The following is a 19888-nucleotide window of genomic DNA, read 5'->3' on the forward strand; positions in this document are numbered from 1 at the left end:
GTTTAATTCAGATAAATGCGAGGTGCTGCATTTTGGGAAAGCAAATCGTAGCGGGACTTATACACTTAATGGTAAGGCTCTAGGGAATGTTCTAGGGAATGTTACTGAACAAAGAGACCTTGGGGTGCAGGCTCATAGCTCCTTGAAAGTGGAGTTGCAGGTAGATAGGATAGTGAAGAAGGCATTTGGTATGCTTTCCTTTATTGGTCAGAGTATTGAATACAGGAGTTGGGAGGTCATGTTGTGGCTGTACAGGACATTGGTTCGGCCAATGTTGAAATATTGCATGCAATTCTGGTCTCCTTCCTATCGGAAAGATGTTGTGAAACTTGAAAGGGTTCAGAAAAGATTTACAAGCATGTTGCCAGGATTGGAGGAATGAAGCTATAGGGTGAGGTTGAACAGGCTGGGGCTGTTTTCCCTGGAGCGTCGGGGGCTGAGGGGTGACCTTATAGAGGTTTACAAAATTATGAGGGGCATGGATAGGATAAATAGACAAAAGGTTTAGGGTGACAGGAGAAAGATATAAAAGAGACCCAAGGGGCAACTTTTTCATGCAGAGGGTGGTATGTGTATGGAATGAGCTGCCAGAGGATGTGGTGGAGGCTGGTACAATTGCAATATTTAAGAGGCATTTGGATTGGTATATGAATAGGAAGGGTTTGGAGAGATATGGGACGAGTGCTGGCAAGTGGGACTCGATTGGGTTGGGAAATCTGGTCGGCATGCACAGGTTGGACTGAAGGGTCTGTTTCCGTGCTGTACATCTCTATGACTCTACTAAGACATACATATACTCACAGCAGGTGACACCCTCTTAGAATACTACAGATAGAATTTTGTTTTAAAACCCTGTACTTTAATCTGGCCCCCAGTTCCAATGGTCTGAAATAACACCGAACTTTAGTGAGACAGGGTAACACGAGGACTAACTTGGTGAATGTGACTTCCTGGAAGAAAGAAAATCAGTCCTCACTGATGGGCAAAACGACCCAAAGTCACAACTCAAGGAGGCAGCATTTCAACAGCTCGAGGTTGACACCCAAACTTAAATCTGGAAGACAAAGGACATGTGGTGGAAGAGAAAGCCGAAGAGATCCAGCAACAGGCTGATCTTCATAACTAAATTTGAAGTCACCAAGGCCACCTAGAGACTGAGGTCAAATGAACAAAACCCCTTTCATTCACAGGATAATGTTTCTCTTCTGAAGAATGACAAACATCCGTTAATGCTGGACAGAACATTCTGAACAACCTGTCAACCATGAATCCACAGGGGCAGTTGACAGCCTCCAGTCTATCCCCTAATGTCCTGTGTAGAATCCATGAACAAGGCACCATTGATGGGAGAGCTGCCACAACAGATAAGAAACAATAAATTCTGCAGCCTCAGTGGGTTTCAAACTCAAGGCTCCCACACTTAGCCTGCAGATTTGGGAAAAAAAGAAATACAGCCCATACATCAGGAATGTGAGAATTGTAACTATTTTCATGAAAGAAGAAAAATCACATTTGAGAAAACCATTGACATATTTCCCTCTTGCCCACAGCAGGGAAAATCCTGACACACATTCTTCTGAACCACCTGTGGCTGAGGAAATACTCCCGGAGACTCAGTGACCTCACCTCTTATATAGAATCCCTACAGTGTGGAAACAGACCCTTCAGCCCAACAAGTCCACACTGACCTTGTGAAGAGAAACCTACCCAGACCCCTACCCTACTACTCTACATTTTACCCCTACAAATGCACCTAACCTACACATCCCTGAACACTATGGGCAATTTAGCATGGCCAATCCACGTGACCTGCACATCTTCGATTTGTGGGAGGAAACCCATGCAGACATGGGGAGAACATGTGCAAACTCAACACAAACAGTCACCCAAGGGTGGAACTGAACCCGGGTCCCTGGCGCTGAGGCAGTAGCGCGAGCCATTAAGCCACTGCCCTGTGTCACCTCCTTGTCTTTCCTTCTCCATCTCGGTGTTAATCTTGATCACACTGAAATATTTTGGGATGTTTTACATATTAAAGGCTCTTGTATAACTGCAAGTTGCTGTTATGGAATTGATATCTTATTTCCCATCCTGCATGAAGGCATGCTATAAATGCAAGCTGTTATTCTCTCATATTTCCTGCAATTCTCAAGGTGCTGATCTGGAGAACAGACTGTTGACATTGACTGGCTTCTTGTGCTCTGTTCAAATGGCCGTTCAGCATGTGGACAGCGACAGAGTGAATGTTGTGATACAATGGAGATTGTCAGAGCCGAGACACATCCTGCCCTCCCTTGACTTCCCAGCTGGGCTCACTGATGAGGAATGGGATTCCTGTCTGATTCTCCTGCTCCATAGACCAGAGACACTGAGACTAATTGAAGTACCTCCATTACTACCCCAGGAAATGGTTCCTCCCCTGGGTCCTTATGCTGGTCAATCAGAAGCTGAAGCCTTTCTAACCACTGAGTATCTGATTGTCTTCTTGAACAGAGTGAGAGTCAGTGAGTGACTTGGACCTAACGCTGCACTGAAAGGATGATGAATTGATACAGGAGCTTCAATGCATACTGATGTCTTCTTTTGGTAATGTTTGAAAATTGGATCAAGGGTCAAATTGGCTTTTTGAAACACTAGGACGAATGGAGGGAGAGATTTGTGACAGACCCTGCTGAGATAGACAGTGATTTGGAATGACAGCTCCCGCTGTGTGAGCAAGAGAGGGGAAACAACACAGACAGCTCTCAGTGCAATAGAAGCAGGTGACCGTGGTTCACATCCACGTGGAGATGCTAAGAGAGCAGGAGAAGGCACAACAACTGTGACACATGGCACAATGGAATGGTTTATCTCCTGTGTGGATATAACTGATGTTTCAGGAGATCCGAAACTGTGTGAAGACTTTATTACAGAACTCACATTAATTGGCAATCTCTCCTGTGTGAGTGCATTCATGTTCCAGTAGAAATACTGACTATTTGACAGCTTTGACATATACTCTTACACCCGGATGCTTTTTCTCCTGCGGGAATGCCATGATGTTCAGCAGGATTGAAGATTCAGAGAGAACATCAGAGCAAACCTCCCAGTTCAAGTGTGGATCCTCTGATGGGCCAGGAGTGTTGACAAGTGTCTGTAGGTTTTGGCACACAGCTCACATGTGAATGGTTTCTCCCCTGTGTGAGTGCGTTGGTGGTTACGGAGGGTTGATGACCTTGAAAATGATTTATTGCACAGATGACAGGTGAATGGTTTCTCCCCTGTATGGATACGTCGGTGTTGCATGAGTGTCGATGGCTGTGTGAAGGCTCGAGCACACACTTCACATTTAAAAGGCTTCTCCCCTGTGTGAATTCTCTGGTGCATCAGGAGATGTGAGTATTGAGTGAAAGCCATCTCACAAACCTCACACCTGAAGTGTTTCTCTCCTGTGTGAATCCTGTGATGCATCAGAAGCCTGGTAGATGTCGGGAAAGTTTTACCACAAACCTCACACTTGAAGGGTTTCTCCCCTGTGTGGATTGTCTGATGGCGCAGGAGGTTTGATGACTGTGTGAAGGCTTTGTCACATACTTCACATGTGAACAGCTTCTCCCTGTTATGAGTACGTTGGTGAGCACGAAGGGTTGATAAATCAGAGAAAGATTTGATACACACCTCACATGTGAATGGTTTCTCTCCTGTATGAATGTACTTGTGCATGAGGAAGGTTGATGACCGTGAGAATGATTTGTTGCACACTTCACATTTAAATGGTTTCTCCCCAGTGTGAATCCGTCGGTGATTTACGAGTGTTGATGAGTGTGCAAAAGCTTGGTCACAAATCTCGCATTTGAATGGTTTCTCCCCAGTATGAATGCGTTGGTGACTCACCAGCCTCGATAAGTGTATAAAAGCTCGGTCACAAAATTCACACTCAAATCGTTTTCCTTCCATGTTGCTGCTCAGCTCATGGACAACTGAAGTGTGTTAGGATACATCATGAATCTGTGGAATACTCCTAATTCTTGAACAGTCTCTCACCTACAGGAAAGAATTACTCGTTCAAGAAGCTTGCTGAATGATTGAAGCTCTCACCACATTTGGAGCACTCATTTTTCTCCAGCCTCACCCTGATCGACACCCACAGCTGAACCTTCAAGAAGGTTGGTTCTGATGGAAAGCTCCACACCACTGACCAGTTTCAGGTCTGATGATATGTCAAAGCTCCTCTGATCTGACTGATTTCCAGATGATGGTTTCAATGTCAGAACTCCTCTGTGTTGAGCAATGCTGTAAAGGGATTGGATGTTTTCCCACAGTTGTACAATTGTTCTTTCGATGATGGTCAGAATCTGTGCTGTCTATCGTCTCTGTATTCTCTGGTTTAGTACAGTGCAATCCTTCTGTAAAACAGGAAAAGGAAATGTGATTTCCTCCAACTTTAATTTGCTCCTCCTCATGAACTGAAGGGGCTGACTCCTCAGTTAGGGATTGTTCCACAGTAAATGCCAGTCAGCCATTCGCCTCTGTGGAGAGGAATCAGATACAGGTCCTTTCTTTTTCCTCACTTGACCATCATACACCCTCTGTTTCCAACAAGGACACTGGATGAAGACCAGGAGCAGACAGTGCAGTGACTTTCTTTCCTCTGCCCAACCCTCATTTTCACAGGCACCATGACAGCAATGGAGAGTATGAGTTCACTGAAAGTAATATAATTGAAACTTGTCAATCTGGAAAGATCCGAGGCTCCTCAATCATCATCCTAGGTATGCTTCCTCCTGAGGTGTTAGGAAAAGTCCCTTCAAACACACACATTCTCCCTTTCAAGCAGGTGGAGGCCAAGTGTGCTTTACTGGTCTTTGTAATACTATAAATTTAAAACAACCGCCATGAAGGTTACTCCGAGATCATACAATTCTGCCTGACAACAGGCCACATGGTCTGGTTACCATGTGGACAGATTGAAACTTCCTGAGCAAGATGCAAAGTTATCACACCTGAAAACAAGGACAACAGCAGCAGGGACTAACTGAACAGACTTTCAGTCTCTGAGATTACAGACAGAGAGTGAGACAGATTATAGACAGGCCTCGAGGACTGCAGCCAGTGTGATCAGAAGGGAGGAGAAGGTGTTTTTATGTGGACTGCCAAGCAGAATGTGACAGGGAACACAGTCTCGCATTAACATGGCACATTAATGTGACTATCTTAAAACTCTGGAAAATTTGTCCTGGTGAGGCAGAGGAAGATTGGCAATTGGTTCAGTGCTTCTCTGTAAAACTCAGAGTAACAGCTTCTGATGATCATTGAAAGTTATGATTCAGTGAATTAGGTAAAGTGCATCTCTTGAAAGATGGATTTGAATTTGGACTCAGTTCCTTCAAAAACTGAGATTCTGGAGAACGCAGAATCTAAATTATAACCATGATATATTTAGTTCTGTTAAATTAAAGAGAGACATTTCTTCTGCAATTCAGTGTGCTCAGGGGAGGTGATGGCCTAGTGGTATTATCACTGGACTGTTAATCCAAAGGCCTAGATAATGTTCTGGGAACCTGAGTTCAAATACCACCACAGCAAATGGTGCAATTTGAATTCAATTTTTAGAAAAACTGGAATTAAATGTCTAATGATGACCATGAATTGATTATCAGAAAAATCCATCTGGTTCACTAATGCTCTTTAGGGCAGGAAACTGCCATTCTTACCTGGTCAGGTTGCAGACCAACAGCGATGTGGTTGACTCTTAACTACCCTCTGATTGGACAGTAAGTGCTGCCTATCCAGTGATGCTCTCATCCTATGCATGAATAAATAAATGGTTGCTGACTTGGTGTATTTTAGACAATGTCGAGAGTGTGGTGCTGCAAAAGCAAAGCAGGTCAGGCAGTATCCAAGGAGCAGTAGATATTTGCTTTCTTTTCAAATCCCTCAAGGTCACATCCCACCCAAATATTTCTGGGGCATAAGCCCTTCATCAGGAATGAGACTTATGGGCCGGAGGGGTTAAGAGATAAATGTGAGGAGGGGTGGGGCTGTGGGGAAGGTAGCTGAGAATGCCATAGGCAGATGAAGGTGGGGGAGAGGTGATAGGTAGGAGAGTATGATGGACAGGTCAAGAGGGAGCGGTGCCGAGTTGGAAGGTTGGGACTGGGATAAAGTGGTGGGAGAGGAAATGGGGAAACTGGTGAAATCCACATTAATTCCATGAGGTTGCAGTGCCCCAAGGCGAAAGATGAGGCATTCTTCCTTCAGGCATCAGGTGGTTAGGGTTTGGCGATGGAAAGTCCTCACTTTCTCGTAGTTTAGGTAATGTTTTTTTGCTTTGTTGGAGTAAAATATTGAAAACTTGAAATCTTGTCATGCAATTCCTTTAAATTGCTCACCAAGACTTCAAATCTCTTTTCAAAAGTCAACAGTCTGTAAGGGATGATATCAATACGTCACTGACAAAACATTTAGCGTTACAGTGCATCGAAACAGACCCTTTGGTCCAAATCGTTCATGCCGACCATGTTCACAAACCAAACTAGTCCCACCTGCATGCACTTGGCCCATTTCCATCCAAATCTTTCACATTCATGAAGTTATTCAAATGTCTTTTAAACATTGTAATTGTACTTGCATCTACCACTTCCTCTGGAAGTTTATTCCACACACAAATCACTCTGTATAAAATAGTTGTCTCTGTCTTTTTTAAATCTTTCTCCTCTCACCTTAAAATCATGCCCCATGCTTTTAACCTCCCTTACCTTAGGTAAAGGGCCTTTACCACCTTATCTATGCCTCTCATGATTTTATAAACCTCAATAAAGGTAACCCTTCAATCTTCAACATTAAAAAATTCCCAGCCTATTTTTAAAACCCAAACCCTCCATTCCCAGCAACAGCCTGGTAAATATTTTCTGAAGCCTCTCCAGTTTAATAATATTCTTCCTATAACAGGATGACCAGATTGGATACAGTACACCAGAAAAGGCCTTACCAACAGCCTAGGAGAAAGTCAGGACTGCAGATGCTGGAGATCAGAGTCGAGAGTGTGGTGCTGGAAAAGCACAGCAGGTCAGACAGCATCCAAGGAGCAGGAGAATTGACGTTTCAGGCATAAGCCCTTCATTAGGAATCATACACCATCACAACAATGTTAGTGGGAGATTGCTCTGCACACACTGTCTGCCACTTTCCGACATTATGGCATCATCCACAATTCATAAAGTACTTCATTTGCTGGCGAGCACTTTGGAACATCTGGTGGTTATGAAATCTGTATATAAATGTAAGGCTTATCTTTCCTGGGAGAGTTTAGAGAGATAGGGTGGGATGTGACCTTGAGGGATTTGAAAAGAAAGCAAATATCAACATCTCAATTCAAACACACAAGTGACCATTTACCATCCACAAGATAATAAACAGCACCTACCACACGCATAAAACTCAACAACAGGAAACGAGTAAGGATCCTCAGACACTCTTCACTTCCCAGATAATTACACCTCACCCTCTCATTCAGGAATGAGTCACCAACAAAACTCAGCCTGGAAATCAGAGGGAAATGCTTCCAATAAACATACTCAATATCCAACACACAGCTCCAGTCACACAGTTCAGCACAAAGCACCGAGTAAACAGCTCTCTCAGCTGGATCTTCTCACACAGCATAAGGGACATTTCCACCCCTGACTGCCCACAGCATAGTCAGATTGCCTGAAGATTGGTGTGGATATTATGGGATACAATTTGTATAAAAGCTGCTCCTTCGCTCACCATCTCCTCACTTGGTTTTCAGTCCCTATAGGAAGTGAACCAGCTCTGGAAGAGGAAGAGGAGACAATGGGCAGAGTGGGTGGGCTCTCCGATTGATGTCTGTCACAGTCAATCCAAATATTTCTGGGGCAACAGGAGTTTCCTGAAACTTGGGAAACTGACCGGGGAAATGGAGGTGACTTTGAGCAGCAGATCAGGCGGGGTTTAAATTTGTCATTGTCCCATCTAAATACTGCTTGACAGAGATTTCTAGTATGGGAATAACATTCTTCATCCTCAGAGACTTTCATGCTGACAACATCAATGTGGGATGTGCAGCATCGAATGTGTTTGACAGCAGATCAGAAGAGAAAGACATTAAGCACCGAAGACAGTGATGATGTGCACTGGCAGGATCAGCACATGCACAGGAGGGAGGGGCACCGGACATTGAAAAATCACTCTCACGCGAATTTGAAGGGACAGCAATGGGAATGGAATAAACTTTTCACACTACCATCACACCCCCCTCCCCCTCCCATCAAAATTCACAGAGAAGCTACAGCACTGGTTAGTTACAATCACGCTCCATGTAAACAGACCCTGGTGTGTAGGTTTAACCTGGGTCACTCACACCTAGATCAGGATCAAGACTTATGTACCTCAGATATTCAGATTGTGGGATATAGGTGAATTAATGTTATTTCTGCAATTATAAGTTCTGATACAGAGTAAATGAATTCACATTAATTTGTGATTGTTTCGGCCGAGAGCTGAATTAACAAGAATGAGGAAATATATAATCAGCTACAAATGGTATGTTAGCATGAGACGTGATTACAGAACAATGGTAGATGTATGGGTGAACAGATAAGACAGTAGGAAAAACATCTGTTTTCCCAGTTGTACGGGGACACAGGAACAAACCCTAATTAAAGAGGTTATGGAGGTCAAAGTGGCCTCCGGAGAGAAATAAATGCTGATAAAGAAAGGATATGCCTAACAATGACCTGCAGTGGAATAACGTCAAACAACCTTATGGGAGCCAGAGATAGGCATTTGTCACGGACAAGGCCGGATAAACAGAAGTTGTGGGATCAGTCTTAGGGAAATGAGTGACGTAAGCTCAACTAGTATAAATTCTGAAAGTTGATTAAATATGATGTGTATTTTGTTTAATGCCATATTTGGCATTAGACATTGCACCCTCTTGCAAGTGTAACCAATAAATGACACTACTGATTCAGATATTTGTCTCGGACTGCAATTATTTAGTGAGTGAGCTTTGTTTCTCACAATATGTTCCTGTATTCCTGACTTTAATGTTATCAGACACTAGATTTAGGAGCAGAAGCTGGGCCAAACGGAAAGAGGCCTCTCGACCCAATGTATCCAGTGGTGACAGGGTGCACTGCAGCGCCCTCTCGCTGATACATAACTGCAATTTCCAGATGTTAAATGGTTGTTCTGAAGTATGCTTGTATTTAACCAAGTGGGATTTAGAATGTTTAGGTTTTTGATGTGGGGATCCTCTATTATTACTGAGCCTGTGGGTTTAACTTCGTCCTGAAGTCTACACACTTTTCCCCTTCGATTTCTGTTCTCCTGACACCAGGGACTTTCCCATCTTTCACAGTCAAACTCCTTGAGTGTGAGGTTTACGATAAAACTTTTGTGACACCTTTGAGCCTCCAGATACACCAGATAATTCACATTGGAGAGAAACTCTTCCAATGTGAGGTTTGTGAAATGGCGTTTATTCAAATCTCTGATCTCCAAGGCAACAGATAATTTACAGAGGAGAGAAATGCTTTGATATTCAGGTTTATGGCCAAGCCTGCACACAGTTATCTACCCATGTGGATCACTGATTTATTCATATGAGGCAGAAGCAATTCCCATGTGAGGTGTGTGACAGATCCACCTTGAGGTCATCATACCTTCTGAGATATGAGAGAATTCACAAAGGGGAATATGCCTCAGATGTGATGTTTCTGAAAAGGCTTTCACACAAACCTCTGATCTCCTAAAACACCAGCGACTGTGTATTCGTGAGAAAACATTCAGGTGAGACATGTGATTGGTCTTTCACACAAACAGCGCACCTCCTGGTCCATCAAACCACTCAAACAAGGGGAGAAACTGTTCGGGTGTATGTTCCACAATAATGGCTTCAGACAGATGTTAGATCTCCTGGAACATTAGTGTTATGAACCAGACCAAACCACGTCAAAATATGTTAAGACGAAAGTATAGATCCTAATATTTTCTTATCTTAAAGGTAAATGTAAGGCATTGCATTCCAGATGCAATTTAATTGGTCAAACTACTCTATGTTAAGCAAAACAGGCTTCATTTTTATATTACAGTTAAAATGCAGACAGAATAAAAACAAAAGAATTGACTTAACACAGAGTAGAGATGATGTTGTCATCCCCATACTGAAGTTCCACAAGTGAGGTCAGTGTCATTTTCATCTTGGATTTTAATAGGTTGAGGTTGAAAATTTTTTTGATCATCCTTCAGAGAATGTCAACATCACCCAGAAGCTAGTTCTTGACAAGATGAAGAATGTTGGAGATGCAGATGTAGAAAAGGGTCGGGGTGATAACAGGTCCCTGGTTGACTCCGGCTTTGACCTCAAGGATTCTGTCGTATTACTATCAGTGAGGACCACTGCTAACATCTTGTATGGAGGAGACGGAAGATGTTGATGCATTTCTCTAGACAGGGTCTTCCACAGCACTTCTCAAATGACTGAGCCAAAAGCTTTGGTCAGATTGATGAAGGCTGTTTGGAGTGGTTGGCATTTTCTTGGCGTTTTTGTTGAAGTTGTTCAGCAGTTCAAATCATGTCCACAGCTCCACAGATGGTTCAAAAGCCACACTGGCTTTCCAGAAGGATTTCTTCAGAGACCGTGAGAAGGTGCCGAGTGAGGATTGGCAATGAGGGGGTGTGGAGTGATTCTTCAGTAATTCCCACAGTTCACTTTGTCTCCTTTCTTGAGGATGGTGGTGATTGCAGCATCTGTGAGATCAGCAGGAATTTTTCCTTTGTCCCTGATATTTCAGGAATAGTTGATGGAGATGACAGGTAAGGTTTACTTCTCCAAATTTTAAAATCTCCACTGGAATCCCATCCATTCCTGCAGTTTTTCCTTTCTTCACTTGTCTCATGGTGGCTTCGGCTAAACTAGATGGGAGTGCAAGATCATTTTTGATAGGGAGTTGGAGGATGTCCTCAAACACATCCTCGTCAATGACTGCATTGTGGTTTAAGGGTTCTTTGAAGTGTTCTCTCCATCAAAAGCAGATATTTTTTCTGTCCCTCAAAAGGGTCCTATCCTGACTATGTTCTGAGGCCAAGGCTGTTGGTGAAGTATTGTATTGGTGGCAACAAGTTGCAGCTCCTGAGGTTTGTCAGTTCACCATCGGGTCTTGTCTTTGCTAGTTCTTCTTTGCATCTTCACTTTTGTTGTTTGATGAGTTCTCCTCTTCAGCTTGCTGGTGATGTTATTTTGTCAGGTACATTGAGCTTTCGTCTCTTACTGATGAGATCTTAAATGATGCGGTCAATCTTGTTGAACAAATCTTGGTGTTTCCTGGTCTTATAACCAATAGTTTCATTATAGCATGATATGACGACTATTTTCAGTCTTACTAGATTTTCTACACTCCATTATAATAAATTCTTTGGAGATTTTAGTAAAGACAGTGTTGGACATTCACTAGCCTGTTTGGCTCTTGATGTCACTGAATGTTGAACTTTCTTCTGAACTTTTTCTTCATCTTCAGCTGTTTCTACTGATGGACATTGAGGAGCAGATGAGCCGGTGGTCTGTCCAGCAGTCATCTGCACTGATTATCGATTTGGTAATGAGGACATCCCTTTGGTGTTGGAAACAAATGATGACGTAGTTGATAACGTGTCACTGCTTTGATCATGGATTTCTCCAAGCATTCTTGAACTTGTCTTTATGGCAGAAAAGTGAGCTGGTGATGACAAGCTGGTATGCAGGAGAATCCTGGTGGAATTGCAATTCCTAATTCCTTCATTTCTGATAGTTTCGTTCCAGATTTTGGAGTGCTTTCCAACCCTGGCATTAAAGTCCACATCTGCTCTGGTTAATACGTACAGAAATGAGCCAACAACAAAACTCAGCATGTAAATCAGAAAGGGACTAATTCCAAAAAATACATTCAATATGGAACATGCAACTCCAGTAAAACAGTTCAGCACAAAGCACTGAGTAAATAACTCTCTCAGCTGGATCTTCTCACACAGCATAAGGGCCATTTCCACCCCTGACTGCCCACAGGATAGTCAGACTGTCTGAAAATTGGTGTGGATATTATGGGATGTACAAAAGCTGCTCTTTCACTCACCACCTGCTCACTAGGTTTTCAGTGTCCATCTGAAGTAAGTTAACTTTGGAAGAGGAAGAGGAGACAATGGGCAGAGTGGGTGGGTTCTCTGATTTGCATCTCTCACAGTCAATTCAAATATTTCTGGAGCAATTTGAGTTTCCTGAAGCTTGGGAAACTGAGCAGTGAAATAAAGGTGACTTTGAGCAACAGATCAGGTGGAGATTTAAAGTTGTCATTGTCCTCTCTGAATTAAAACCTGACTTATTGTAGTTGCTGTCTCAGTTCCCTTGATAAATGTTTGACAGAGATTTCTAGTGTTGGAACAGAATTCTTCATCCTTGGAGGCTTTCAAACGGACAACATCCTGCCTCAGCTCATCTACTGCTGAAACCCTTAACCCTACATTGGAAGGCTCTAGATTCAACCATACAATGTTCTCCTGGATGTTGTCACATTGTGTGCTGTAAATCTGAGTTCGTCCAAACTCTACTGTCCAAGCTAAAATCAAAACCCGTTCACCACTCATGCTTCTGCTTGCTGATCGACATTTACTCAAACAACACATCAATTTTTCTCTTTCTTGTTTTCAGATCTTTCCATGGCTTTTCCGTGAGTAAGCTAACAAATACTTGGACTGTGACATGTCTTATGTCCCCAGTGGTTCGCTTTCCCCCCAAAGTAAAATTGAGTGTAAACGTCAAATATATTAAGAACTTTGTCTTGCCAGTATTAATTTGGAATCTGAGCAATTACAATTCTGAAGCCATTTCAGCATTGGTTATTAGTTGCAGATGTAGGACACTTTATTCCAGCAACTGTTGCATTTGGATTTTAACCATCTTATGTTGATTACATTAGAGCTGAAGGTAGACAAATCTCCTGGCCCTGATGGAATGCATCCCTGGCACTAAAAGAGATTGGGGCAAATGGCAAATGCACTCGTGGAAATTTTCCAAAATTCGCTGCACTCTAGGGAAGTTCCAGCAGATGGGAAAACAGCAAATGTGAGGTCACTGCTTTGACAAAAGATGGGGGAATTACAAGCTGGTTACCTTAACATCTGTAGTGTGGAAGTTACGTGAATCTACTGTCAAGGAGGAAATAGCAAGACATCTAGATAGAAATTGTCCCACTGGGCAGGCGCAGCATGGGTTCATGAAAGGCAGGTCATGCTGAACTAATCTACTGGAATTCGGGGCGGCACGATGGCTGAGTGGTTAGCATTGCTGCCTTACCGTGCCAAGGACCTGGGTTTGAGTCCCACCTCGGGCAATTGTCTGAGTGGAGTTTGCACATTCTCCCTGTGTCTGCGTGGGTTTCCTCCTGGTGCCCCGGTTTCCTCCCACAATCCAAACATGTGCAGGTTAGATGAATTGGCCATGTTAAATTGCCCATAATGTTAGGTGTGTTAGTCAGGGGTAGATTATAGGGTGGGGGAATGGGTCTGGGTGGGTTGCTCTTCGGAGAGTCAGTGTGGATTTGTTGGGCCGAAGGGCCTGTTTCCGTACTGTGAGGAATCTAATCTTTGGTTGTGACTTTCTCTGCTATCTCTATAGCAATCTGGCTTTTATTAGAAATGTCGTTCAATGACTAAAGATTTCCCTGGAAGGCCTTAGCTTCTTCCAAAGATTTAGCTTCGATTTGACAGTTTTGCCCAGTGCTGTGGCTGAAATCTGAATCTGAGATGTGCATTCAGAGTGAATGCAATGCGTCTAATTTCCCAGGATAAACCAGAACACTTCAATCAGCTACGGTGAAGCAATATTTTCCTTCGCTTCTGGCACTCCTTGTCTACTGCATTTTCTTCAAACAATTTTGGAAAACAAGAGAAGAAATTTTAAAATTACCATTGAATTTATATTTCTTTTGAGTGTTTTTGAATTTAAACACACATCCAGCAGTAAAACTGGTCTTCGCCATCACAATTCAAGCTCATAGTAAATTAATGGCACAGTTTACATTGCATCCAACTGTTGATACCCTAAGGCATATCAATATTAAGAAGGAGAATGTTTTGGGTGTTTTGAAAAACATTAAGGTAGATAATTCCCCATGGCCTGATGGGATCTATCCCAGGATGCTGAAAGTGGTCTAGCAAGAGATTGCTGAGGCCTTTACATAGAGTCATAGAGATGTACAGCATGGAAATAGACCCTTCGGTCCAACCCGTCCATGGCCGACCAGATATCCCAACACAATCTAGTCCCACCTGCCAGCACCCGGCCCATATCCCTCCAAACCCTTCCTATTCATATACCCATCCAAATGCCTTTTAAATGTTGCAGAGATCTTTTGTTTCCCCTTTGGCCACAAACGAAGTCTCAGAAAACTGATAAATACCCGATGTTACTGCTTTGTGCAAGAAGGGCAACGGGGAATAATCCTGGAAATTAAAGGCCTGTGAGCCTTATATTTCCGGGAAGGATATTGTTGGAGAAGATTCTGAGGAACAGGATTTACATTTGGAGAAAAATGGACTTATGGAATATTTCAGCATAGCTTTATGCAAGGGAGGTCTTGTCTCACAAATTTGATTGAATTTTTTGAGCAAGTGGTTGATGACGGTAAGGCAGTGGATGCTATCTACATGGACTTTGGGGGCAAAGCCTTCGATAAGGCATGGTAAGCTGATCCAGAAAGTCAAAATGCATAGAATCCATGGTGAGTTGGCAAGTTGTTTACAAAATTGGCTGAGCCATAGAAATAAATAGTAGTGCAATAGAGGTCTATGACCAGTTGTGTTCTGTGAGGATCAGTGGGGACCTCTGTTGTTTGTAACATATAAGACGGATTTGAATGAAAATGTTGGTGATCTAATTAGTAAGTTTGCAGATGACACAAAATGGTAGAGCTGTGGCCAGTGAGAAAGGATATCATAAATGTAGCAGGACATAGATCAGCTGGAAAGTTGGGCAGACAAATGACAGATGGAGTTTAATCTGGAAAAGTGTGAGAGTCGAATGTAAGAGGGAAGTATACTGTAAACGCTGGACCCTTCGGTGCATTGATATATGGACAAATCTTGGGGTTCAAGTCTATAGCTGCCTGAAAGTGGCAACGCAAGTGGATAGGCCATAAAAAAAGCATACGGCATGCTTGCCTTCATCAGTCGGGGCATTGAATATAAAAGTTGGCAAGTCATGTTGCAACTGTGCAAGATTTTGGTCAGGTCACATTTGGAGTATTGCGCACAGTTGTGGTTGCAGCATGAAAGGCAGTATGTGAAGGCTTCAGAAAGGGTGCAGAACAGGATTTTCGTGGTGTTGCCTGGATTGGAGTGCATTAGCTATAAGGACAGGATGGAAAAACATGGATTGTTTTCGCAAGAGTGTTGGAGGCTGAAGGGTGACCTGATAGAAGTAAATACAATTATGAGGAGCATGGATAGAGTGGATAGTCGGAGTCTCTATTCCAGGGTGGCGATGTCAAATACTATGTTTAGGTTTAAGATATGAGGGGAAAAGTTTAAATGAGATGTGCGAGGAAAGTTTTTGAAGCATAGTAGGAGAAGATATTGTGGAATAAGATAGCAAAGTTTAAGAAGCATTTGGACAGATACAAGAACAGGAAGAGAATACCAGGATAAGGGCCATGTGCAGGCAGATGGGTTTAGTTCAGAATTGCATCATGTTCAGCAAAGACATGGTGGGCCACAGTCTACTCTTGTTCTATACTGTTCTATGATACTAAGACTATGTTTTCCATTTACCTTACGGTGCCTGGGAAGATGGCATGCTCTGGGTGAGGGAAAGAAAGCAGCCACACTGTTTGCTCCTGGTCACTATCCAGTGTCTCTACTGGGAACTGAGTGTAACAGTCAAGTGAGGAAAAAAAGAGAGCTTTTGTATCTCATGTCCCACATAGGAGAACAGCAGACTAGTATTCACTGTGGAACAGTCTCTAACTGAGGTGGTGATGAGATGGTCACTCCACTCATAATCCAGAGGCCCAGGATAATGCTCTGGGGATAGAGTTGAAATCCCACAATGCTAAGAACTAACATTTAAATTCAAATATCAAACCTGGGGTAATGCCATATCCTGAATGGCACCGTACTACATAGGAGAATACAGAGAGGACAGGCACTGTAGATAAATTCAATCCATCAGTCAGAGACCAACTGCACAACTGTGGGAAGTCATCCAGTCCCTTCACAACATTGCTCAATATAGAGAAGGTTGGGCAATGAAACCATCATCTAGAAATTGATTGGGTCACAGGAGCTTTGACATACCATCAGACCTCAAAGTGGTCAGTGTTGTGCAGGCTTCCATGAGAATCAACCTTTCTAAAGGTTGGGCTGTGGGTGATCGGCCAGAGTGAGGCTGGGAAGAAGTGTGAGTGGCTCCAAGTGTGTTGGGTGTTTCAATCATCCATTGAGCCTCATGAACCACTAACTCATTCCTACAAGCTAGTTGAGTGTGAGAATTGGCCCACAGATCTGTGAAGTCTCAAGACAAATGTGTTGTACAACTGTAGAAACAAGGACAGCTTCATGGAAAGGAAGCCCTTCAAATGTGAGGCGTGTGACAGAGCTTTTGCAAAGTCAGTGATGCTGTGAATCATCACACAGGGAACAAGCCATTCAAATGCGAGGTGTGCAACAAGGGCTGTTCACAGCTGTTGGGTCTTGTAGATAACCAGCCCATTCATACAGGAAAAAAAAACATTCACATGCAAGATGTGCAACAAATCATTCTCAGAGTCATCAACCCTCCTCATGCACCAATGCATTCACACAGGGGAGAAACCATTCACCTGTGAGGTGTGTGACAAAGTACTCTCAGTGTCATCAAATCTCCATGTACACAAACAAATTCACACAGAGAAGCAACCACTTACATGTGAACTGTGTATCAAATCATTCTCAAACTTATCTCACCTCCTCAGACACCAACATATTCATACAGAGGAGAAGCCATTCATATGTGAGGTCTGTGACAAATCATTCTCACAGTCAGATCACCTCCACACACACTAATGTATTCACACAAGCGGAGAAACCATTCATATGAGATGCATAACAGATCATTCTCACAGTCATTAATCCTCCATGTACACCAGCTTATTCACTGCGATATATGTATCAAATCATTCTTTGATTCATCGACTCTCTGCAGACACCATTGTATTCACACAGGGAGAAACCATTTAAGTGTGAGGCGTGTGGCATATCATTCTTGAGGTCGTGCAGTCTCTTTCAGAGGATTCACACAGAGAAGAAACCATTCAAGTGCGAAGTGTGTAACAAATCATTCTCTTCGAACCTCTGCAGACATGAACACTCACACAGGGAAAAAACTGGTGTGTGTGACAAATCGTTCTCTCAGCTAGAAAGCCTCCGCAGAGACAAATGCATCCACGCAGGTGAGAAACCATTGAAGGGTTTAAATTAGCTAAGCGTTAAAGCTTTAGTCACATTGTTCGTAATAAGCAAAGTGAGTGAAAATCACAGATGTACAAAGAATGAATGATTGAGATATTCAATCAAATTTACTAACGTACGAACCACACTATTAGTAGGACAGCTAGCCTTGGGTGGAGTACAAACAATACCAATGAAAGGGATGACAAAGATAATGTGAGACAATTAGACAGTGAAGTATGCTGTAACCTCTATCAGACTCAAAAGTGTATTGTAAACCACCAGAGTGAGCTTTACAGTTCACAGGGTGGTTGACTCTTCATAAGTACACATGAAATAAATGACCGTAATCTGACTTCCTGAGTCCTCTTACCAATTTGATGAGTTGTCTGGTATCACCATTCACATGCAAGGTGTGCAACAAATCATTTGAGGCTCTGAAGCCTCCTCCTGCATCAGATGATCCACACAGAGGAATAATCCTTCATGTGAGATTTGTAATGAACCTTTCATGATGTCTCAACCATCTGAAAATCCACAAGATTTACACAGAGACTCTTTAGGTCCAGATGTTTGTTCCAGTCAATGTATAGTCAACACATCTCCTGACCCATCAATGCATTCAGTCAGGAAAGGATCCTTATCACTAATAAAACCTTGACCCAATTGTTGGACCTCATGGAACATTGGTGAACCCACACAGGCTCATCCAGCCAGGCTGTTACAATCTGTTTCAGTGTGTGAACCTGTACCCAGTCTCACTGTGCAGGGTGTTCAGTGGGACTGGGACACAGAACAAGAAGCAGCTTTCACTCCCATCAAACAACTAGTGATGACATCACCACTGCTGAAGGATTATGATGTAACAATGGAGTCACCCTGCACTGTGATGTCAGTGAAACAGGACTTGGAATAACTCCCAGGCAGTGTGGACGACCCGTTGTGTTTGTATCCAGAGTGTTTACTCAAACTGAACAATGTACACAGATGGAGAAAGAGACTCCAGATATTGTCTTTGCTACTGAGAATTTCAACAGCACATGGTTGGGAGAAACAAAATGACAGTGGGCATCTAACCACAATCCATTGTAAAATATCTTCAATCTACTGCAGTGCAGTTACTGAAGATGGGACTGAATTTGCAGAGATAGTGCAGCAATTGCCATGACAACAACATTTCCCAGTGATACCACTTCAGGACCTGGCAGAAGCAAGAGAAACAGTGAATAAAACAAGCATATATTTGTTCCTGAACATTTTAAAGATTATCTGCTGCGTAGAGACAGATAATATTGGAAACCTCTGGAAGAATAAATAGTTTTGTTCACGAGTGATAATCTGGACTCTTGTATGTTGGGTAACTTAACAATGGATAGTGCATACAAATATTATTTTTAGAAACAGGAAAATGAATTTTTGGGTAAATACCTTTATTGTTATGAAGATGTGGTTGTACTGTACCTTTAAGAGAGTAAAAGCTAGCAGTGACAGCACCAAGTTTTCTCAATAAGACACAATGTAATATGTGCTCCAGCTACTGGGGTAGCTGGTTGCCTGGAAACGACAAAACAGATTCGAATTACGTCAGTCAGTTTAAAGTATACCCCGAAAAATACCAAATTACAATCAAGTTTGAATTGAATATATTGATAACCTTAAAAGCCAATGACACAATCCTATGCTTTGGGGTATATGACTGGGGAAACTTGAACGGTTGGGAGGAGAACTGCTACCAGACCAACATATATAGACTGCTAGTCAGAACTTTCTGAGAGGTACCTGTCTAGAGAAGGAGTTTGCACAGAGAAAAACCTCAACACCAACCTGGAGAGCCAATCTACTGACGAAGATAAAGAGAAGATTCGACAACTGGCTGGTTTTAAAATTTGAATTTTTCTGTAAGTCTTAATTTTATCGGACTAGTATTGTAGAAGGGAAGGTAAAAGATAGGTTAGAGGAAGGAATTGTAAAGCATCGTTAGTTAAGTATTCTCTGTTATATTTTAAGAAATAAAGTTGTTAATTTTTACTTCAAAAGTTCTTGGCTACTTGAATTTTTACAGATTCCTGCACGGGATAAAATTTTTCTGTGTTGCTGGTGTTAAATTAAGCAGGAGGGTTTACCTAACACTTTGGGGGCTCGGGTCGATGATTTGAACTGGTTAGATATATTTGAATAGATTTGGGGATACGAAAAATCCCAGCAGATTTAAACACTTGCAGGTTAGTGTCCTAGATCTTTAAATAAATCACAGGTGAGACAATATTTTTAATTGCAGTGACTTGTGGTCGAGTAAATTAAAAGTGAGAGAAATGGCTCTTAAAATTGCTAAAGAGGTTCTGGGATTTGAAGATGATTCTCAACTTTGCCAAGAAGTTTAGAAGGAAAGAAAAAAGGCCATACGTTTAGAATTATCAAATAAATTATA

The 19888-nt window shown here is 42.5% G+C and overlaps 1 pseudogene; it reads right to left on the bottom strand.

Annotated features, from left to right (window-relative positions):
• The window catches only part of LOC122541643, a 131006-nt pseudogene extending 126552 nt beyond the window's left edge, over nucleotides 1-4454 (bottom strand).
• Between the last annotated feature and the right edge of the window lie 15434 nt (nucleotides 4455-19888).

Source organism: Chiloscyllium plagiosum, chromosome 37, assembly GCF_004010195.1.
Source record: "Chiloscyllium plagiosum isolate BGI_BamShark_2017 chromosome 37, ASM401019v2, whole genome shotgun sequence".
NCBI lineage: Eukaryota > Metazoa > Chordata > Chondrichthyes > Orectolobiformes > Hemiscylliidae > Chiloscyllium > Chiloscyllium plagiosum.